This window comes from Phyllobates terribilis, unplaced genomic scaffold (assembly GCF_046119375.1).
Source record: "Phyllobates terribilis strain yellow unplaced genomic scaffold, ASM4611937v1 Scaffold_142__1_contigs__length_4687701, whole genome shotgun sequence".
Classification (NCBI taxonomy): domain Eukaryota; kingdom Metazoa; phylum Chordata; class Amphibia; order Anura; family Dendrobatidae; genus Phyllobates; species Phyllobates terribilis.
This window is the reverse complement of record NW_027362902.1, coordinates 1,289,383-1,312,765: the sequence shown is the minus strand read 5'-3', so window position 1 is coordinate 1,312,765 and position 23,383 is coordinate 1,289,383. Positions and strand designations below refer to the sequence as shown.

Genomic DNA, 23,383 nt, shown 5'->3' with positions numbered 1-23,383 from the left:
CGACAAGGGGCATCCCTGCTTCACTCCGGACTCCAGGGGAACTCCATCTGTTAAAAAGCCATTAAGAGAAATTTGACTAAAACAATTTTTATATAAAATCTTAATACAATTTAAAAGCATATTAGGGATACCCATTCTTTTTAAAACTCTAAAAAGAAATCTATGAGAGACTCTATCGAAAGCTTTTTCAAAATCTAGGGCTAAAAGAGCTACATTTTGACCCCGGTCTCTGGAATACCAAATTACTTCCCTTAATACGTTTAAAACCTCTGAAATACTTCTGCCTGGTACACTACAAACCTGCTCAGGCTGGATTAGTTTGGCAATGACACTCCTGAGCCGGTCTGCAACCACCTTAGCAAGTACCTTGTAATCAACATTTAGGAGAGTTATGGGTCTCCAATTCGCTAGAGTACTGCGGTCACCTTTTTTATATATCAAAGACACCACTCCTCTCCTCCACGAAAATGGCAACTGTTCACAAATAAAAACTTCTTTAAAAAGCATAAAAAGGTCCTCTTTTAAAATGTCCCAAAAAGTAAGGTAAAACTCTACAGGTAGTCCGTCACACCCAGGTGCTTTACCCTTAGAGAAACTTTTAAAAACATAAAATAATTCCTCCAAAACAATATCGCGTTCTAAAAACTCCTGGTCTGTAAAATTTAACTTAAAATCGAGATCATTAAGAGCATCAGATAAAAAGGACTCATCTATACACTTTTTACTAAAAAGATGCTTATAAAAGTTAAAAGTAGCATTCAACATTCCCTGCATAGATGTTTCACCCTCTAGATTTGTGATCACTTCTCTTTTATCCATGACTTTTTTGAAGAAGAAGCGAGAGCACTTCTCCCCCTCCTCCAAGTGCTGCACTCTAGAGTTAAAAATAATCTCTTTCCCCTTTGTGTCTATGCAGTTCTGAATTTCAGTTTTTAGGCTAGCAATATCATCTCCCACCTCCACCCCTAGCTCTTTGAATTTAAAAAGTGTTTGTAGTTTGGTGTTAAGATCACTAAAACATCTTTTTTTCTCTCTAGCTTTACGTCTCCCTGCTTTTATAAAAAACATTCTGACTTTTTTTTTCAAATTTTCCCACCAGGTTGCCATAGGGGCATCAGAAGGTTTTTGTCGCCGCCAGGCTTGATAGGCTTTACCAAAGTCTTGTCGAATCAGAGGGTCCTCCAGCAGGTATGTACTTAGACGCCAGAGGCCCCTGTTGACCCTCTGTTCATCCCGATATTCTAGATGCACCTCCAAGCCCTTATGGTCAGAAAATATATTTGATGTTAAAACACATTTTACAGGGTTAAAATCATCTGATAGGAAAATAAAATCGATCCTGGAGGACACCCCTCTTCCGGACCACGTATAACCAGGGTCCGTCGGCAGGAGTGACCTCCACGCATCGCATAATTTAAAATCAGTTATAAAATCTTTCAATAGATGACATGACTTATCCAATTTGCGTAAAGGGTCACCCCCTGCTCGTTGTTCACTAGCACAAAGACAATTAAAATCACCCCCTACGATCAGGGGAGATGACCCAGTACAGTACAATGGCAATATCCCAAATAAATTAATTCTCTCTTGCTTATCAGGGGGAGCATAAATATTCATTACACGTAGGGTAAAACCATTAAATTTAAAATGCACTAAAACCACTCTGCCTGGTACTATTTCTGTGACAGCATTTATAGTAATATTTCTCCCACGACAGAGGAAGCCCACCCCCGCTGACTTGTTGTCATTGGAGCCAGACCAGATGGAGGGCCCCAGTCTCCAATCTGTCTTGATATCATTATAATTTAGTGCATGTTGTATTCCGCATTCCTGTAATAAACATATGTCAAAGTCAGTGGTTTCTAAATACTTGAATAGAGCAGCCCTACGAACTGGGCTCTTTAATGACCTCACATTCAGTGAGACAAGTCTTAATGTGGGCATTCATAGGTCAGGGTGGTGGATCTTCCATGAGGACACCTGACTCAAAGCCCTGTATATCAAATTGCTCCAGGACATCCGGGCTAGAGGACCCAAACGACTCGATATTCTGTGAGCCGGCGGTTGCCCCCTCGTAGGTCACGGTTCCCAGCCACATTCCAGGAGACGCTGGGGCTTCGACATTCCGTCTCTTTTTCGGGGCAGACTCCACTAGGTCACTGGTGCAGTCCTCCTCTTCCTCCACCTCCTCCAGGGGGGGAGACTGGTCCATCAGGACAAGATCAGCAACACAGATTTCCTGATGTTCGCCACCTAGAAGCAAAGCCCCCTCATCTGGCTGGCTAATCGCCCTGGAAGATCCTGAGGCCATCGCTGCGTGGTCCCCTGTAGCCAACCGCACAGGGGCACCACCCTCCAGCCCAACAGGATCGGTATCGGGAACCATCGATACGGAGGATACCCTCCCAGAAGGAGGACCCCCCCGCTCCGGTCCATGCGAGGTCCGCCCATCGTTAAGGGACTTCGATGCAGGTGCCGCCCCAGAGGGGCCTCCGGCTCCCTGCTCCATCCCAGCCTTCTCGCCCTTCGAACCGCCCTCCGACGCCGGCCTGCCAGTGAAGACCGGTGGGCGCATCGGCTCAGCTTCAGAAGATGCAGCTTCTGCGTAGGTCCTGGTCCTGGTCCTGTTGGGGCATCCTCGGAACATGTGCCCCGCCTCACCGCAGAGATTACATTTCCTCCCAGCGGGACAGTCCTTCATTAAATGTCCGTAACAGCTGCAATTATTGCAGCGGTCTACTTTCCTGCCCGTGCAGGACGTTTGGGTATGACCCATTTGTCCACAGTTCCTGCAACATACTGGCATTCCAGGATAAAATAAGTAGCCTCTGCTCTTACCGATTACGAAGGTTGAGGGAGGGTGTAGCATTCCTCCCACTCCACTAAGGTCCCTCTTTAGACGGGCCATATACCTTCTCTTGCCGCACCAGAAGCCTACCGCGTTCTTCACAGTACCCAGGTATCTCAGATCATCACAATAGCGGGTAAGGTAGGTCGAGATGTCTGCAGCTTCCACAAAGGGGTTCGGGAAATGCACCACGATGGGGATCTCGTCATAAGCATACAAGAGACAAAAGGTTAGTCCATCCAATTCATCTAAGTAGTTTTTCTCGTTTACCTTTTGTACGAGTTGCTGACAGCATCCCTGGCTCTTGAAGGTGATGGTGTATGTCCCCTTGTACTCGTTGTCCTGGAAGCAGAATATGTCTTCCCGCCGAAACTCCAGAACTCCAAGAAGAATCCTATGGCAGATGTAGTCCAAATTCTTCTCCATCCTCGATGCTGCTCCAACTTCAATCCTCACAGTGTTCCGCATTCGGGCATCACCCGATGAATATGTGAGCGTTGCCGGCATCCTTCACTCAGGAACGTACCGACTCTTCTCTCTGAAAGGCGCAAGCCTTCATGGGATCCCTTCCCGTTGCTCCCGGACTAATCCTTCCTCCCAATAGCAGCAGGGGGGTTAAGTCCCTCCGAAGAGGAACGATCCCCCCAGGCCGAGAGAAAGGGTACCAAGAGCACCTCACAGGCAAGACCACACAGGTAAACCTGATAGATCGTGCCAAAAGGCCGAGAAGCGATAACCAGAATTGGTTTCAAACTACGGAGCCACCCAAGGATCCTGAAAAGTCCATTTGTGGAGATGAGCTCCTGGACTCCCGTTAAGAAGACATGTTGTCAACCTCTAGATCCCTTACATGCCTGCACTTTTCGGCTTGCTGCTGCTGCAATCCACGCGTTTTAGATCTGCATAACTCCACCTCTTTAAACACAGCACCTTCACCCCCTGCTGTTCCCACCCGCCTCAACACCGTTGGAAGGGAGGAGAACCAATTAAGGCGGGGGGTGGGGTGGAACGAGCAGCTGTCTACCCTTAGCAGGAGGGCTCCTGATTACATACCTCTCCTGCTGCTGCTGCTGCTGGCTGTCCAGCAGCAGACTGAAGGTGGCTGCTGCTGTGCACAGGTATATAAAGGCTCAGAGCCTATTATGACACGCGCAGCCAGCGTTCCATTGCCACATTCCATCTACTGCAGGCAGGATACCTGGCTGGCTGAATGTCGCTGAGAAGCTCACAGAGACCGCCATAAGCAACAGTTTAACAGAATGCCACAGACTAATCAACCAAACTTTTTGGGTTGGGTTCTCTTTTATAGTCTGCAGGCATTAAATGAAAGAAGTCAGTGTTCCAGCAGAAGGAGACAACGTTTCAGAAAAGGCATTGTAGCAAACCAAAAAAGAAATTTTAAGCGCAGCAGAGTAACCAGCGCACATACCTGTTAGCTCAGGTGAGTTTAAAAGGCTGCTGTTGATAACAAGGGCATTTGCTAAATAGATGGTGTGTGTGCAACAATATACTGAAAGGTCAATTATATTGTGCAGCTTATCTCACCACCTGTAGTTATTTAGGTGAAAGCTCCAAAATGCTTGCCTAATATGTCTGTTTATCCAAAAGGAAGTAAAAAGGGAGAGCTAGAAAGATAGCATTGCATCACATTACATGGCAATGCAATGCACAGTTGCTGAAGTTGAACCAAAATGAGCTTGTAATCTGGCTTCTGCAACTTTGAACATGAAAAATCCAATGAGGAGAAGAAAAGCAAAGCCAAAGAGTCCATCCCAAAATCCGACAAACAAGCAAAATGAACAAAAAACATTGAATTCAATTCTTTCTGATTTTAGAAACTGCATTAAAGAAGGGGTGCACCGGTCCTGGAGATACTGCAATACCAGGTCAATGCGTGGAGTGGACAGAGCAAGCTCTTTTTCCATCTCCCTGTTCTAAAAATCCATTTAATATATGGTCCCCAGATAGGGGACGTATCAGATATTAAACTGATAAGAACAGATACTACACTTGATCTTAGCCAAAAGGCCGAGAAGCGATAACCAGAATTGGTTTCAAACTACGGAGCCACCCAAGGATCCTGAAAAGTCCATTTGTGGAGATGAGCTCCTGGACTCCCGTTAAGAAGACATGTTGTCAACCTCTAGATCCCTTACATGCCTGCACTTTTCGGCTTGCTGCTGCTGCAATCCACGCGTTTTAGATCTGCATAACTCCACCTCTTTAAACACAGCACCTTCACCCCCTGCTGTTCCCACCCGCCTCAACACCGTTGGAAGGGAGGAGAACCAATTAAGGCGGGGGGTGGGGTGGAACGAGCAGCTGTCTACCCTTAGCAGGAGGGCTCCTGATTACATACCTCTCCTGCTGCTGCTGCTGCTGGCTGTCCAGCAGCAGACTGAAGGTGGCTGCTGCTGTGCACAGGTATATAAAGGCTCAGAGCCTATTATGACACGCGCAGCCAGCGTTCCATTGCCACATTCCATCTACTGCAGGCAGGATACCTGGCTGGCTGAATGTGGCTGAGAAGCTCACAGAGACCGCCATAAGCAACAGTTTAACAGAATGCCACAGACTAATCAACCAAACTTTTTGGGTTGGGTTCTCTTTTATAGTCTGCAGGCATTAAATGAAAGAAGTCAGTGTTCCAGCAGAAGGAGACAACGTTTCAGAAAAGGCATTGTAGCAAACCAAAAAAGAAATTTTAAGCGCAGCAGAGTAACCAGCGCACATACCTGTTAGCTCAGGTGAGTTTAAAAGGCTGCTGTTGATAACAAGGGCATTTGCTAAATAGATGGTGTGTGTGCAACAATACACTGAAAGGTCAATTATATTGTGTAGCTTATCTCACCACCTGTAGTTATTTAGGTGAAAGCTCCAAAATGCTTGCCTAATATGTCTGTTTATCCAAAAGGAAGTAAAAAGGGAGAGCTAGAAAGATAGCATTGCATCACATTACATGGCAATGCAATGCACAGTTGCTGAAGTTGAACCAAAATGAGCTTGTAATCTGGCTTCTGCAACTTTGAACATGAAAAATCCAATGAGGAGAAGAAAAGCAAAGCCAAAGAGTCCATCCCAAAATCCGACAAACAAGCAAAATGAACAAAAAACATTGAATTCAATTCTTTCTGATTTTAGAAACTGCATTAAAGAAGGGGTGCACCGGTCCTGGAGATACTGCAATACCAGGTCAATGCGTGGAGTGGACAGAGCAAGCTCTTTTTCCATCTCCCTGTTCTAAAAATCCATTTAATATATGGTCCCCAGATAGGGGACGTATCAGATATTAAACTGATAAGAACAGATACTACACTTGATCTTAGCCAAAAGGCCGAGAAGCGATAACCAGAATTGGTTTCAAACTACGGAGCCACCCAAGGATCCTGAAAAGTCCATTTGTGGAGATGAGCTCCTGGACTCCCGTTAAGAAGACATGTTGTCAACCTCTAGATCCCTTACATGCCTGCACTTTTCGGCTTGCTGCTGCTGCAATCCACGCGTTTTAGATCTGCATAACTCCACCTCTTTAAACACAGCACCTTCACCCCCTGCTGTTCCCACCCGCCTCAACACCGTTGGAAGGGAGGAGAACCAATTAAGGCGGGGGGTGGGGTGGAACGAGCAGCTGTCTACCCTTAGCAGGAGGGCTCCTGATTACATACCTCTCCTGCTGCTGCTGCTGCTGGCTGTCCAGCAGCAGACTGAAGGTGGCTGCTGCTGTGCACAGGTATATAAAGGCTCAGAGCCTATTATGACACGCGCAGCCAGCGTTCCATTGCCACATTCCATCTACTGCAGGCAGGATACCTGGCTGGCTGAATGTCGCTGAGAAGCTCACAGAGACCGCCATAAGCAACAGTTTAACAGAATGCCACAGACTAATCAACCAAACTTTTTGGGTTGGGTTCTCTTTTATAGTCTGCAGGCATTAAATGAAAGAAGTCAGTGTTCCAGCAGAAGGAGACAACGTTTCAGAAAAGGCATTGTAGCAAACCAAAAAAGAAATTTTAAGCGCAGCAGAGTAACCAGCGCACATACCTGTTAGCTCAGGTGAGTTTAAAAGGCTGCTGTTGATAACAAGGGCATTTGCTAAATAGATGGTGTGTGTGCAACAATATACTGAAAGGTCAATTATATTGTGCAGCTTATCTCACCACCTGTAGTTATTTAGGTGAAAGCTCCAAAATGCTTGCCTAATATGTCTGTTTATCCAAAAGGAAGTAAAAAGGGAGAGCTAGAAAGATAGCATTGCATCACATTACATGGCAATGCAATGCACAGTTGCTGAAGTTGAACCAAAATGAGCTTGTAATCTGGCTTCTGCAACTTTGAACATGAAAAATCCAATGAGGAGAAGAAAAGCAAAGCCAAAGAGTCCATCCCAAAATCCGACAAACAAGCAAAATGAACAAAAAACATTGAATTCAATTCTTTCTGATTTTAGAAACTGCATTAAAGAAGGGGTGCACCGGTCCTGGAGATACTGCAATACCAGGTCAATGCGTGGAGTGGACAGAGCAAGCTCTTTTTCCATCTCCCTGTTCTAAAAATCCATTTAATATATGGTCCCCAGATAGGGGACGTATCAGATATTAAACTGATAAGAACAGATTTTTTTTTTTTTTTTTTTTTTTTTTTTTTCCTCAGACGAGGAAATTCCACAGTCTATGGAAACCAGACAAAGGAAAATTCCATCAAAACAGCTGCGTCAAATCCAATACGCAATTTGCTGTCCCCATCATCATCGGAAATATTTATTTCATATTTCAAAACAACAATAACAAAAATCAAGAGGTACTAACAATATATCTCCACTTTTTAACTTTCCATATTCCCTCCGCATCCACTTCCCCTCTCCTCTTTTTGTCCCATAGGAAACACACATACATCTTCCCCAAAATCACCTTCACACTATCCTTTACAGCAATTTCCTTAATTTTAAACACATACACATTCCTCACATCCCATAACACTTCCTTTATACATGCAAGCATCAACCACAAGACTCTTTCCTTCGTCCCATCACATATTCCCAAACCAAACATAAACAACTCAAAAGACAACAAATTCACACCACACAATTCTTTACACAAAGGCCCCATTCTCCCAATCACATCTCTAGCATACTGTCAATTCCAAAAAACATGCAACACACTTTCCCTTCCACCACAGCCATTTCTTGGACACATTTCACTCCTCACCAAACCTCTATTCCTCTGAAACTCTCTCACAGGTAATACTCCATGTAAAGACTGCCACACAACTTCACTCTGTTTGTTGGTCATACCACTCATCCGCACTTTCTTCCAAACCTTCTGCACATCACCACCCCTAACCATATTTATTCCACATTCTACCTCTCTACATTCAATCATCCTATACACAGCCTTCTTATTCTCCAGCAATCTCACATCTGCATCACACAGTTCATACCTCACCAAAAACTTATAAACCCACACATACCATACAGGCACCTCAAAAGCAATCGGACATCGCAAATCCCTTTCTTGCCACTTTAAACGAAACAAATACTCTCCAAATAAATACCTACACATAGATGAAAACTTTCCATCCGCCCTAATCACTTTCAAAACAAACACAACGATATTCACACCAAAAAACACGTCCAAATTCGGAAAACCCAAACCACCTTTTTCCACTCTTTTAACCAAAATTTCTCTCCTAGCTCTCTCCATTTTCGAGTTCCACAAAAAAACAAATAAAATTCTATTCAAGCTTCTCATACACATATATCCTGGTGGAAATACTACCGCAATATATAAAAATATTGGCAACACCACACTCTTAACAATTAAAATCTTCCCAAAAAAGGATAAACTCCTCAATTTCCAAAAATTCAACTTCTGCTCAACTTTTCCTTTCGCATCATCCCAACTTTCTTTCCCATCCAAACTCTCTGAAAACTTCACACCCAAAACTTTAATAGGTCCATTCACTACATTCACACCTACATCCCTACTTAAACTTCCGCCTCCAAAACCCTTACACTCACTCTTTTCCCAATTCACTTTAAACGCAGATGCACCACAAAAAATAGACACTAACAACTTCACCCGCCTCACCGAACATTCAGAATCACATAATACACACACGTCATCCATATAACCACTCACCTTCCATTCTTTCCCTCCACCTCCCGGCACTTGCACACCACGAATTACCTTATCTTTCCTCAGCATACACAACAATGGCTCAATTGCACAAATAAATGCTACAGGGGACAAAGGACACCCCTGTCGCACACCCGAAAACACATTCACTTTCCTACCCACATACCCATTCATTAAAACACAGCTATAAACACCCGCATACAAACTTCTCACTCGCCCAACAAAATCAGCCGGAAAACCCATTTTTAACAACACTCTGAACAAAAAACCATGCGACAACCTATCATAAGCCTTTTCAAAATCCAAACTTAACAAAAATACACTCTTCTTACGACCCATGCAATCCCATAGACAATCTCTTAATATACACACACACTCATGAATCCGCCTCCCAGGTACCGCACAACACTGCTCATCCCCAATCACACTCTCTATCACATCACGCATCCTATTAGCCATAAGTTTTGCATAGATTTTATAATCACAATTAAGTAACGTTATTGGCCTCCAATTCCTCAGACTTTTCAAATCCCCTTTCTTAGGAATTAACACAACCATACCTGCACGCATACTCTCAGTCACCTCCATGTTTCCCCACATATACTTACATACATCCACAAAGTCCTTACCAATCACACCCCACATCACACGATAAAATTCTACTGGGAGGCCATCCTCCCCCGGCGTCTTATTCAAAGCCATACTACACATAACCTTCCATACCTCATCACCAGTCACCTCACCCATCACTCTCTCTCTTTCTGCTTCACTCAACTTACTCTCTAACACACTCAAAACATCATTCTCCAAACATTCATCCCTCTGTTTCACTGCATACAGATCCTCATAAAACTTAGCCACCTCTTCACACATATCCTCTCCACTCACCTCACTTCCATCTGCTCCATACACCACGCTCATACTCTGTTTCTTTCCAAAAACTTTTTTAAAGAAAAACCGAGAACATTTCTCATCCTGCTCCATCTTATCAATCTTTGCCCTAAACACTATGCTTCTCCCTCTCTCCAACAAAAACTCACTAATCTCCTTTTTTACCTCTAAAATATCCTCCTCCACCTCAACTCCTCCTTCCCTTAACTTATACAAAACGCTCAACCGCGCGTTCAGTTTAACAAAACTCTCTCTTTTAATTGCTGCATACTTGTATCCTAAATTTTTAAAGAACATTTTTGTTTGTTTCTTCACCCAGTCCCACCACTCACAAACATTCCCAAACTCATTTTTATGCTTACACCATTCTTCATACCGCCTTTCATACTCCTTTCTCACATCTTCATTCTCTAACAGTTTAACATTTAACTTCCACAATCCTCTCCCAAACACTCCATCAACTTTTATATCCAACTCACACAACATACACACATGATCTGAAAAAAGAACGTTTTCCTGCCTATAATTAACAGAAACCATATTTTTAGAAATAAAACAATAATCCAATCTGGATTGTACCCTACCACTCTCAGAAAAGAAAGTGTTCAACAAAGGATTCGTGTTACACACGCGCTGCATATCACACAACCCAAAATCATTCACTAACTCCAATAATGCTTTCCCAGACACATCCACATTCACTCTCCCCACATCACAGTTCATATCACCCACAATTACCACAGGTATTCTTCCTGGAACAAAAAGCTTAATTTTTTCAAATAAATTTTTGCGCTCATTTTTTTCAACTGGCGCATAAACATTAATAACACAAAACTTTACATTCTTGTATACAAAATTAGCAAGGATACATCTCCCCACCTCAATAACCAAATAATCACTCAAAACAACCTCCCTTCCTTTAACCAAAATACCCACACCATCATTCTTATTACATGCACTCCCCGACCACACAGACGCTCCATAAGACCATTCATCCCCTTTCACACCATCCACTACCCCACATTCTTGTAAACAAAAAATAGATGCATTTTGCATAGCTAAAAACTCAAAAATAGCAGCTCTTCTTACTTTACTTTTAAACACTCTTACGTTTTGGGACACTATGGTAAATCCCATAATACTTCTACTCCTTCACCAATTACACAAAGAAATAGCCTTTGGCCTAAACCAAAGCTCACAAGAGGACAAAAAGAAAAAACATTTACAATATTATATGGTGACACTATCCAGCACCACCACTATCCTCCTCCGCCATCAGAACAGAACAGCTGGTTTCCGACCCGCTGGCTTCACCAGCCACACTCCTCATTCTGGCAGTTCTGATCTTCCTCTGAGGCTCACTAAAATCTGCATCATCACTGCCCCCACCATCCTCCCTACGACTCTTCTTTGCACCCCTATCATCCTCCGAAGAAAAATCTTCAATGTTTTCAGGACCCGAAGGGTGTTCAGGACTGTCGGGTTCCGAGATTTGCACTTCACATCCTGTTGCGTCCATTGCCTCTCCAAAAGTCATCATCTCAGGCAGCTCTGCTTCCACCACTTTCCTAGATATTCTCGCAGACACTGCCTTTTTCTCCACCTTTGCCACTTCCCTCCAGAACTCCTTTTCTTCCCTCCGCTTCTTCCTCATTTCTTCAGCAGAAGAAGAACATGGTCTCAGGGACACCTCCTCTGGCGCCGTAGAGGGAGAGGCTCTACCAGTTTCCCGCCTCCTTCCCTCTCTCTCCTCCCTCTCCAATCTTTCCAGCACTTTCAGTGCGCTTGCCATCTGCCTCCTCTCCAGCTCCTCCTCCTTCTGTTCTTTATCAGAACGTCTAGGTGCACTCATAGGACAGTCCTTATACATGTGATCACTACTCCCACAGACATCACAGGACTTGGCCTCTGGACACTGGTTGGCCATATGCCCCTCCTTTCTGCAATTTCGGCAACACTGCCCTTTAAGGCATGTTACCATGGTATGTCCGAAAGAAAAGCATCTACGGCAAAACATGGGCTGGCCTGGGTAAAAGAGGAAACCTCTATGGCCTGCAACGGAAAAATTTGATGGAGGGTGTCTAAAGCCCCCCACACTGTCAGGATCCCTTTTCAATTTCACACGGAATTTATACTGACAGTTAAAGATTCCTAGACAATTGACTTGCTTCACTCCCTTCCGCACATATTCACAGTAGCGAGAGAGGAAGCACTCCAGCAGCTCAGGGTCTGTAAAAGGGTTATAGACAGTCACAGTCACCTCCTTTTCTTGCAGACCAAACAAAGGTTCCCATCTAACTCCTTCCAAGCAGGGGTCACTAGAGTGACCACGGAGCCATTCAAAGACATTAAGGCAAACATCCTGGTCCATAAAGGTAACGTCATAATTACCTTGACGTGAAAATTCGTTGACACTGAAGATCTCAGAACGTCTTGCTCCAGCTTTGCCTTCAACGATGTCTTGGACAATGAAAACCACGTTGTTCTTGTTCTCGTCAGATGGATCCACGGACAAACGGATGGTGTTCTTCACAAAAGACATCTTGGATTCTGTCGGTATGGAATACCACAGGAAAAAGCAGAAAATCCTCCACAAAAGGGTCCGGATTCCTCCAGGAGACTCGCACCAATCAAGGTAGAGTCATACGATCGCAGCCAAAAGGCCGAGAAGCGATAACCAGAATTGGTTTCAAACTACGGAGCCACCCAAGGATCCTGAAAAGTCCATTTGTGGAGATGAGCTCCTGGACTCCCGTTAAGAAGACATGTTGTCAACCTCTAGATTCCTTACATGCCTGCACTTTTCGGCTTGCTGCTGCTGCAATCCACGCGTTTTAGATCTGCATAACTCCACCTATTTAAACACAGCACCTTCACCCCCTGCTGTTCCCACCCGCCTCAACACCGTTGGAAGGGAGGAGAACCAATTAAGGCGGGGGGTGGGGTGGAACGAGCAGCTGTCTACCCTTAGCAGGAGGGCTCCTGATTACATACCTCTCCTGCTGCTGCTGCTGCTGGCTGTCCAGCAGCAGACTGAAGGTGGCTGCTGCTGTGCACAGGTATATAAAGGCTCAGAGCCTATTATGACACGCGCAGCCAGCGTTCCATTGCCACATTCCATCTACTGCAGGCAGGATACCTGGCTGGCTGAATGTCGCTGAGAAGCTCACAGAGACCGCCATAAGCAACAGTTTAACAGAATGCCACAGACTAATCAACCAAACTTTTTGGGTTGGGTTCTCTTTTATAGTCTGCAGGCATTAAATGAAAGAAGTCAGTGTTCCAGCAGAAGGAGACAACGTTTCAGAAAAGGCATTGTAGCAAACCAAAAAAGAAATTTTAAGCGCAGCAGAGTAACCAGCGCACATACCTGTTAGCTCAGGTGAGTTTAAAAGGCTGCTGTTGATAACAAGGGCATTTGCTAAATAGATGGTGTGTGTGCAACAATATACTGAAAGGTCAATTATATTGTGCAGCTTATCTCACCACCTGTAGTTATTTAGGTGAAAGCTCCAAAATGCTTGCCTAATATGTCTGTTTATCCAAAAGGAAGTAAAAAGGGAGATCTAGAAAGATAGCATTGCATCACATTACATGGCAATGCAATGCACAGTTGCTGAAGTTGAACCAAAATGAGCTTGTAATCTGGCTTCTGCAACTTTGAACATGAAAAATCCAATGAGGAGAAGAAAAGCAAAGCCAAAGAGTCCATCCCAAAATCCAACAAACAAGCAAAATGAACAAAAAACATTGAATTCAATTCTTTCTGATTTTAGAAACTGCATTAAAGAAGGGGTGCACCGGTCCTGGAGATACTGCAATACCAGGTCAATGCGTGGAGTGGACAGAGCAAGCTCTTTTTCCATCTCCCTGTTCTAAAAATCCATTTAATATATGGTCCCCAGATAGGGGACGTATCAGATATTAAACTGATAAGAACAGATACTACACTTGATCTTAGCCAAAAGGCCGAGAAGCGATAACCAGAATTGGTTTCAAACTACGGAGCCACCCAAGGATCCTGAAAAGTCCATTTGTGGAGATGAGCTCCTGGACTCCCGTTAAGAAGACATGTTGTCAACCTCTAGATCCCTTACATGCCTGCACTTTTCGGCTTGCTGCTGCTGCAATCCACGCGTTTTAGATCTGCATAACTCCACCTCTTTAAACACAGCACCTTCACCCCCTGCTGTTCCCACCCGCCTCAACACCGTTGGAAGGGAGGAGAACCAATTAAGGCGGGGGGTGGGGTGGAACGAGCAGCTGTCTACCCTTAGCAGGAGGGCTCCTGATTACATACCTCTCCTGCTGCTGCTGCTGCTGGCTGTCCAGCAGCAGACTGAAGGTGGCTGCTGCTGTGCACAGGTATATAAAGGCTCAGAGCCTATTATGACACGCGCAGCCAGCGTTCCATTGCCACATTCCATCTACTGCAGGCAGGATACCTGGCTGGCTGAATGTCGCTGAGAAGCTCACAGAGACCGCCATAAGCAACAGTTTAACAGAATGCCACAGACTAATCAACCAAACTTTTTGGGTTGGGTTCTCTTTTATAGTCTGCAGGCATTAAATGAAAGAAGTCAGTGTTCCAGCAGAAGGAGACAACGTTTCAGAAAAGGCATTGTAGCAAACCAAAAAAGAAATTTTAAGCGCAGCAGAGTAACCAGCGCACATACCTGTTAGCTCAGGTGAGTTTAAAAGGCTGCTGTTGATAACAAGGGCATTTGCTAAATAGATGGTGTGTGTGCAACAATATACTGAAAGGTCAATTATATTGTGCAGCTTATCTCACCACCTGTAGTTATTTAGGTGAAAGCTCCAAAATGCTTGCCTAATATGTCTGTTTATCCAAAAGGAAGTAAAAAGGGAGAGCTAGAAAGATAGCATTGCATCACATTACATGGCAATGCAATGCACAGTTGCTGAAGTTGAACCAAAATGAGCTTGTAATCTGGCTTCTGCAACTTTGAACATGAAAAATCCAATGAGGAGAAGAAAAGCAAAGCCAAAGAGTCCATCCCAAAATCCGACAAACAAGCAAAATGAACAAAAAACATTGAATTCAATTCTTTCTGATTTTAGAAACTGCATTAAAGAAGGGGTGCACCGGTCCTGGAGATACTGCAATACCAGGTCAATGCGTGGAGTGGACAGAGCAAGCTCTTTTTCCATCTCCCTGTTCTAAAAATCCATTTAATATATGGTCCCCAGATAGGGGACGTATCAGATATTAAACTGATAAGAACAGATACTACACTTGATCTTAGCCAAAAGGCCGAGAAGCGATAACCAGAATTGGTTTCAAACTACGGAGCCACCCAAGGATCCTGAAAAGTCCATTTGTGGAGATGAGCTCCTGGACTCCCGTTAAGAAGACATGTTGTCAACCTCTAGATCCCTTACATGCCTGCACTTTTCGGCTTGCTGCTGCTGCAATCCACGCGTTTTAGATCTGCATAACTCCACCTCTTTAAACACAGCACCTTCACCCCCTGCTGTTCCCACCCGCCTCAACACCGTTGGAAGGGAGGAGAACCAATTAAGGCGGGGGGTGGGGTGGAACGAGCAGCTGTCTACCCTTAGCAGGAGGGCTCCTGATTACATACCTCTCCTGCTGCTGCTGCTGCTGGCTGTCCAGCAGCAGACTGAAGGTGGCTGCTGCTGTGCACAGGTATATAAAGGCTCAGAGCCTATTATGACACGCGCAGCCAGCGTTCCATTGCCACATTCCATCTACTGCAGGCAGGATACCTGGCTGGCTGAATGTCGCTGAGAAGCTCACAGAGACCGCCATAAGCAACAGTTTAACAGAATGCCACAGACTAATCAACCAAACTTTTTGGGTTGGGTTCTCTTTTATAGTCTGCAGGCATTAAATGAAAGAAGTCAGTGTTCCAGCAGAAGGAGACAACGTTTCAGAAAAGGCATTGTAGCAAACCAAAAAAGAAATTTTAAGCGCAGCAGAGTAACCAGCGCACATACCTGTTAGCTCAGGTGAGTTTAAAAGGCTGCTGTTGATAACAAGGGCATTTGCTAAATAGATGGTGTGTGTGCAACAATATACTGAAAGGTCAATTATATTGTGCAGCTTATCTCACCACCTGTAGTTATTTAGGTGAAAGCTCCAAAATGCTTGCCTAATATGTCTGTTTATCCAAAAGGAAGTAAAAAGGGAGAGCTAGAAAGATAGCATTGCATCACATTACATGGCAATGCAATGCACAGTTGCTGAAGTTGAACCAAAATGAGCTTGTAATCTGGCTTCTGCAACTTTGAACATGAAAAATCCAATGAGGAGAAGAAAAGCAAAGCCAAAGAGTCCATCCCAAAATCCGACAAACAAGCAAAATGAACAAAAAACATTGAATTCAATTCTTTCTGATTTTAGAAACTGCATTAAAGAAGGGGTGCACCGGTCCTGGAGATACTGCAATACCAGGTCAATGCGTGGAGTGGACAGAGCAAGCTCTTTTTCCATCTCCCTGTTCTAAAAATCCATTTAATATATGGTCCCCAGATAGGGGACGTATCAGATATTAAACTGATAAGAACAGATACTACACTTGATCTTAGCCAAAAGGCCGAGAAGCGATAACCAGAATTGGTATCAAACTACGGAGCCACCCAAGGATCCTGAAAAGTCCATTTGTGGAGATGAGCTCCTGGACTCCCGTTAAGAAGACATGTTGTCAACCTCTAGATCCCTTACATGCCTGCACTTTTCGGCTTGCTGCTGCTGCAATCCACGCGTTTTAGATCTGCATAACTCCACCTCTTTAAACACAGCACCTTCACCCCCTGCTGTTCCCACCTGCCTCAACACCGTTGGAAGGGAGGAGAACCAATTAAGGCGGGGGGTGGGGTGGAACGAGCAGCTGTCTACCCTTAGCAGGAGGGCTCCTGATTACATACCTCTCCTGCTGCTGCTGCTGCTGGCTGTCCAGCAGCAGACTGAAGGTGGCTGCTGCTGTGCACAGGTATATAAAGGCTCAGAGCCTATTATGACACGCGCAGCCAGCGTTCCATTGCCACATTCCATCTACTGCAGGCAGGATACCTGGCTGGCTGAATGTCGCTGAGAAGCTCACAGAGACCGCCATAAGCAACAGTTTAACAGAATGCCACAGACTAATCAACCAAACTTTTTGGGTTGGGTTCTCTTTTATAGTCTGCAGGCATTAAATGAAAGAAGTCAGTGTTCCAGCAGAAGGAGACAACGTTTCAGAAAAGGCATTGTAGCAAACCAAAAAAGAAATTTTAAGCGCAGCAGAGTAACCAGCGCACATACCTGTTAGCTCAGGTGAGTTTAAAAGGCTGCTGTTGATAACAAGGGCATTTGCTGAATAGATGGTGTGTGTGCAACAATATACTGAAAGGTCAATTATATTGTGCAGCTTATCTCACCACCTGTAGTTATTTAGGTGAAAGCTCCAAAATGCTTGCCTAATATGTCTGTTTATCCAAAAGGAAGTAAAAAGGGAGAGCTAGAAAGATAGCATTGCATCACATTACATGGCAATGCAATGCACAGTTGCTGAAGTTGAACCAAAATGAGCTTGTAATCTGGCTTCTGCAACTTTGAACATGAAAAATCCAATGAGGAGAAGAAAAGCAAAGCCAAAGAGTCCATCCCAAAATCCGACAAACAAGCAAAATGAACAAAAAACATTGAATTCAATTCTTTCTGATTTTAGAAACTGCATTAAAGAAGGGGTGCACCGGTCCTGGAGATACTGCAATACCAGGTCAATGCGTGGAGTGGACAGAGCAAGCTCTTTTTCCATCTCCCTGTTCTAAAAATCCATTTAATATATGGTCCCCAGATAGGGGACGTATCAGATATTAAACTGATAAGAACAGATACTACACTTGATCTTAGCCAAAAGGCCGAGAAGCGATAACCAGAATTGGTTTCAAACTACGGAGCCACCCAAGGATCCTGAAAAGTCCATTTGTGGAGATGAGCTCCTGGACTCCCGTTAAGAAGACATGTTGTCAACCTCTAGATCCCTTACATGCCTGCACTTTTCGGCTTGCTGCTGCTGCAATCCACGCGTTTTAGATCTGCATAACTCCACCTCTTTAAACACAGCACCTTCACCCCCTGCTGTTCCCACCCGCCTCAACACCGTTGGAAGGGAGGAGAACCAATTAAGGCGGGGGGTGGGGTGGAACGAGCAGCTGTCTACCCTTAGCAGGAGGGCTCCTGATTACATACCTCTCCTGCTGCTGCTGCTGCTGGCTGTCCAGCAGCAGACTGAAGGTGGCTGCTGCTGTGCACAGGTATATAAAGGCTCAGAGCCTATTATGACACACGCAGCCAGCGTTCCATTGCCACATTCCATCTACTGCAGGCAGGATACCTGGCTGGCTGAATGTCGCTGAGAAGCTCACAGAGACCGCCATAAGCAACAGTTTAACAGAATGCCACAGACTAATCAACCAAACTTTTTGGGTTGGGTTCTCTTTTATAGTCTGCAGGCATTAAATGAAAGAAGTCAGTGTTCCAGCAGAAGGAGACAACGTTTCAGAAAAGGCATTGTAGCAAACCAAAAAAGAAATTTTAAGCGCAGCAGAGTAACCAGCGTACATACCTGTTAGCTCAGGTGAGTTTAAAAGGCTGCTGTTGATAACAAGGGCATTTGCTAAATAGATGGTGTGTGTGCAACAATATACTGAAAGGTCAATTATATTGTGCAGCTTATCTCACCACCTGTAGTTATTTAGGTGAAAGCTCCAAAATGCTTGCCTAATATGTCTGTTTATCCAAAAGGAAGTAAAAAGGGAGAGCTAGAAAGATAGCATTGCATCACATTACATGGCAATGCAATGCACAGTTGCTGAAGTTGAACCAAAATGAGCTTGTAATCTGGCTTCTGCAACTTTGAACATGAAAAATCCAATGAGGAGAAGAAAAGCAAAGCCAAAGAGTCGATCCCAAAATCCGACAAACAAGCAAAATGAACAAAAAACATTGAATTCAATTCTTTCTGATTTTAGAAACTGCATTAAAGAAGGGTTGCACCGGTCCTGGAGATACTGCAATACCAGGTCAATGCGTGGAGTGGACAGAGCAAGCTCTTTTTCCATCTCCCTGTTCTAAAAATCCATTTAATATATGGTCCCCAGATAGGGGACGTATCAGATATTAAACTGATAAGAACAGATACTACACTTGATCTTAGCCAAAAGGCCGAGAAGCGATAACCAGAATTGGTTTCAAACTACGGAGCCACCCAAGGATCCTGAAAAGTCCATTTGTGGAGATGAGCTCCTGGACTCCCGTTAAGAAGACATGTTGTCAACCTCTAGATCCCTTACATGCCTGCACTTTTCGGCTTGCTGCTGCTGCAATCCACGCGTTTTAGATCTGCATAACTCCACCTCTTTAAACACAGCACCTTCTCCCCCTGCTGTTCCCACCCGCCTCAACACCGTTGGAAGGGAGGAGAACCAATTAAGGCGGGGGGTGGGGTGGAACGAGCAGCTGTCTACCCTTAGCAGGAGGGCTCCTGATTACATACCTCTCCTGCTGCTGCTGCTGCTGGCTGTCCAGCAGCAGACTGAAGGTGGCTGCTGCTGTGCACAGGTATATAAAGGCTCAGAGCCTATTATGACACGCGCAGCCAGCGTTCCATTGCCACATTCCATCTACTGCAGGCAGGATACCTGGCTGGCTGAATGTCGCTGAGAAGCTCACAGAGACCGCCATAAGCAACAGTTTAACAGAATGCCACAGACTAATCAACCAAACTATTTGGGTTGGGTTCTCTTTTATAGTCTGCAGGCATTAAATGAAAGAAGTCAGTGTTCCAGCAGAAGGAGACAACGTTTCAGAAAAGGCATTGTAGCAAACCAAAAAAGAAATTTTAAGCGCAGCAGAGTAACCAGCGCACATACCTGTTAGCTCAGGTGAGTTTAAAAGGCTGCTGTTGATAACAAGGGCATTTGCTAAATAGATGGTGTGTGTGCAACAATATACTGAAAGGTCAATTATATTGTGCAGCTTATCTCACCACCTGTAGTTATTTAGGTGAAAGCTCCAAAATGCTTGCCTAATATGTCTGTTTATCCAAAAGGAAGTAAAAAGGGAGAGCTAGAAAGATAGCATTGCATCACATTACATGGCAATGCAATGCACAGTTGCTGAAGTTGAACCAAAATGAGCTTGTAATCTGGCTTCTGCAACTTTGAACATGAAAAATCCAATGAGGAGAAGAAAAGCAAAGCCAAAGAGTCCATCACAAAATCCGACAAACAAGCAAAATGAACAAAAAACATTGAATTCAATTCTTTCTGATTTTAGAAACTGCATTAAAGAAGGGGTGCACCGGTCCTGGAGATACTGCAATACCAGGTCAATGCGTGGAGTGGACAGAGCAAGCTCTTTTTCCATCTCCCTGTTCTAAAAATCCATTTAATATATGGTCCCCAGATAGGGGACGTATCAGATATTAAACTGATAAGAACAGATACTACACTTGATCTTAGCCAAAAGGCCGAGAAGCGATAACCAGAATTGGTTTCAAACTACGGAGCCACCCAAGGATCCTGAAAAGTCCATTTGTGGAGATGAGCTCCTGGACTCCCGTTAAGAAGACATGTTGTCAACCTCTAGATCCCTTACATGCCTGCACTTTTCGGCTTGCTGCTGCTGCAATCCACGCGTTTTAGATCTGCATAACTCCACCTCTTTAAACACAGCACCTTCACCCCCTGCTGTTCCCACCCGCCTCAACACCGTTGGAAGGGAGGAGAACCAATTAAGGCGGGGGGTGGGGTGGAACGAGCAGCTGTCTACCCTTAGCAGGAGGGCTCCTGATTACATACCTCTCCTGCTGCTGCTGCTGCTGGCTGTCCAGCAGCAGACTGAAGGTGGCTGCTGCTGTGCACAGGTATATAAAGGCTCAGAGCCTATTATGACACGCGCAGCCAGCGTTCCATTGCCACATTCCATCTACTGCAGGCAGGATACCTGGCTGGCTGAATGTCGCTGAGAAGCTCACAGAGACCGCCATAAGCAACAGTTTAACAGAATGCCACAGACTAATCAACCAAACTTTTTGGGTTGGGTTCTCTTTTATAGTCTGCAGGCATTAAATGAAAGAAGTCAGTGTTCCAGCAGAAGGAGACAACGTTTCAGAAAAGGCATTGTAGCAAACCAAAAAAGAAATTTTAAGCGCAGCAGAGTAACCAGCGCACATACCTGTTAGCTCAGGTGAGTTTAAAAGACTGCTGTTGATAACAAGGGCATTTGCTAAATAGATGGTGTGTGTGCAACAATATACTGAAAGGTCAATTATATTGTGCAGCTTATCTCACCACCTGTAGTTATTTAGGTGAAAGCTCCAAAATGCTTGCCTAATATGTCTGTTTATCCAAAAGGAAGTAAAAAGGGAGAGCTAGAAAGATAGCATTGCATCACATTACATGGCAATGCAATGCACAGTTGCTGAAGTTGAACCAAAATGAGCTTGTAATCTGGCTTCTGCAACTTTGAACATGAAAAATCCAATGAGGAGAAGAAAAGCAAAGCCAAAGAGTCCATCCCAAAATCCGACAAACAAGCAAAATGAACAAAAAACATTGAATTCAATTCTTTCTGATTTTAGAAACTGCATTAAAGAAGGGGTGCACCGGTCCTGGAGATACTGCAATACCAGGTCAATGCGTGGAGTGGACAGAGCAAGCTCTTTTTCCATCTCCCTGTTCTAAAAATCCATTTAATATATGGTCCCCAGATAGGGGACGTATCAGATATTAAACTGATAAGAACAGATACTACACTTGATCTTAGCCAAAAGGCCGAGAAGCGATAACCAGAATTGGTTTCAAACTACGGAGCCACCCAAGGATCCTGAAAAGTCCATTTGTGGAGATGAGCTCCTGGACTCCCGTTAAGAAGACATGTTGTCAACCTCTAGATCCCTTACATGCCTGCACTTTTCGGCTTGCTGCTGCTGCAATCCACGCGTTTTAGATCTGCATAACTCCACCTCTTTAAACACAGCACCTTCACCCCCTGCTGTTCCCACCCGCCTCAACACCGTTGGAAGGGAGGAGAACCAATTAAGGCGGGGGGTGGGGTGGAACGAGCAGCTGTCTACCCTTAGCAGGAGGGCTCCTGATTACATACCTCTCCTGCTGCTGCTGCTGCTGGCTGTCCAGCAGCAGACTGAAGGTGGCTGCTGCTGTGCACAGGTATATAAAGGCTCAGAGCCTATTATGACACGCGCAGCCAGCGTTCCATTGCCACATTCCATCTACTGCAGGCAGGATACCTGGCTGGCTGAATGTCGCTGAGAAGCTCACAGAGACCGCCATAAGCAACAGTTTAACAGAATGCCACAGACTAATCAACCAAACTTTTTGGGTTGGGTTCTCTTTTATAGTCTGCAGGCATTAAATGAAAGAAGTCAGTGTTCCAGCAGAAGGAGACAACGTTTCAGAAAAGGCATTGTAGCAAACCAAAAAAGAAATTTTAAGCGCAGCAGAGTAACCAGCGCACATACCTGTTAGCTCAGGTGAGTTTAAAAGGCTGCTGTTGATAACAAGGGCATTTGCTAAATAGATGGTGTGTGTGCAACAATATACTGAAAGGTCAATTATATTGTGCAGCTTATCTCACCACCTGTAGTTATTTAGGTGAAAGCTCCAAAATGCTTGCCTAATATGTCTGTTTATCCAAAAGGAAGTAAAAAGGGAGAGCTAGAAAGATAGCATTGCATCACATTACATGGCAATGCAATGCACAGTTGCTGAAGTTGAACCAAAATGAGCTTGTAATCTGGCTTCTGCAACTTTGAACATGAAAAATCCAATGAGGAGAAGAAAAGCAAAGCCAAAGAGTCCATCCCAAAATCCGACAAACAAGCAAAATGAACAAAAAACATTGAATTCAATTCTTTCTGATTTTAGAAACTGCATTAAAGAAGGGGTGCACCGGTCCTGGAGATACTGCAATACCAGGTCAATGCGTGGAGTGGACAGAGCAAGCTCTTTTTCCATCTCCCTGTTCTAAAAATCCATTTAATATATGGTCCCCAGATAGGGGACGTATCAGATATTAAACTGATAAGAACAGATTTTTTTTTTTATCGAAAGCCCGAATTCGTGTACAAAACCCGAGTGCGCTTAAAAAAGTGACAAGTGCTACAAAAAAAGTGCACTAGGATGCTGGTCTTCTTGAAACCCTCTCCAAAAGGAGAAGGGTCCCCCAAACCATTCCCCGTCCCTCCGAGCCAAAAGGCCACAGCGAGGAACAGGGACAAAAAGCCACCTCCAGCCGAAGCCAGAGGCGACCCAATCTTACCCCCAGCACCTGCCCGAGTTCTCACCCGAGCAAGGCACTGGGAGCCAAAGACTGTGCTCCCCTCCCGGAAGAGGGGAGCCAACAACGCTCTCCTCCCGAAAGAGGAGAGCCAGGGGGGTTCAGGGGGGAGCGGAACCTGATGGCCACACACTCCCCCCCTAGACCTGCCAAGAGAGGAACCCGTAAGGGAACCGCATC

General features: G+C 44.7%; 11 non-coding genes across 11 annotated transcripts; all 11 read right to left on the bottom strand.

Moving 5' to 3' along the window:
• Positions 1-4,697: 4,697 nt before the first annotated feature.
• LOC141206481 (U2 spliceosomal RNA) lies at positions 4,698-4,888 on the bottom strand. The gene has a single exon (XR_012277036.1). It is a non-coding gene; the product is annotated as a U2 spliceosomal RNA (small nuclear RNA).
• Positions 4,889-6,003: 1,115 nt separating this feature from the next.
• LOC141206479 (U2 spliceosomal RNA) lies at positions 6,004-6,194 on the bottom strand. Its single transcript, XR_012277034.1, has one exon. It is a non-coding gene; the product is annotated as a U2 spliceosomal RNA (small nuclear RNA).
• A 1,115-nt stretch (positions 6,195-7,309) lies between these two features.
• LOC141206330 (U2 spliceosomal RNA) lies at positions 7,310-7,508 on the bottom strand. The gene has a single exon (XR_012276962.1). It is a non-coding gene; the product is annotated as a U2 spliceosomal RNA (small nuclear RNA).
• A 6,155-nt stretch (positions 7,509-13,663) lies between these two features.
• LOC141206478 (U2 spliceosomal RNA) lies at positions 13,664-13,854 on the bottom strand. The gene has a single exon (XR_012277033.1). It is a non-coding gene; the product is annotated as a U2 spliceosomal RNA (small nuclear RNA).
• A 1,115-nt stretch (positions 13,855-14,969) lies between these two features.
• Positions 14,970-15,160, bottom strand: LOC141206477 (U2 spliceosomal RNA). Its single transcript, XR_012277032.1, has one exon. It is a non-coding gene; the product is annotated as a U2 spliceosomal RNA (small nuclear RNA).
• A 1,115-nt stretch (positions 15,161-16,275) lies between these two features.
• On the bottom strand, positions 16,276-16,466 carry LOC141206476 (U2 spliceosomal RNA). The gene has a single exon (XR_012277031.1). It is a non-coding gene; the product is annotated as a U2 spliceosomal RNA (small nuclear RNA).
• Positions 16,467-17,581: 1,115 nt separating this feature from the next.
• LOC141206475 (U2 spliceosomal RNA) lies at positions 17,582-17,772 on the bottom strand. The gene has a single exon (XR_012277030.1). It is a non-coding gene; the product is annotated as a U2 spliceosomal RNA (small nuclear RNA).
• Positions 17,773-18,887: 1,115 nt separating this feature from the next.
• Positions 18,888-19,078, bottom strand: LOC141205976 (U2 spliceosomal RNA). The gene has a single exon (XR_012276645.1). It is a non-coding gene; the product is annotated as a U2 spliceosomal RNA (small nuclear RNA).
• A 1,115-nt stretch (positions 19,079-20,193) lies between these two features.
• On the bottom strand, positions 20,194-20,384 carry LOC141206473 (U2 spliceosomal RNA). Its single transcript, XR_012277028.1, has one exon. It is a non-coding gene; the product is annotated as a U2 spliceosomal RNA (small nuclear RNA).
• Positions 20,385-21,499: 1,115 nt separating this feature from the next.
• On the bottom strand, positions 21,500-21,690 carry LOC141206471 (U2 spliceosomal RNA). The gene has a single exon (XR_012277027.1). It is a non-coding gene; the product is annotated as a U2 spliceosomal RNA (small nuclear RNA).
• Positions 21,691-22,805: 1,115 nt separating this feature from the next.
• Positions 22,806-22,988, bottom strand: LOC141206228 (U2 spliceosomal RNA). Its single transcript, XR_012276892.1, has one exon. It is a non-coding gene; the product is annotated as a U2 spliceosomal RNA (small nuclear RNA).
• Positions 22,989-23,383: the final 395 nt, after the last annotated feature.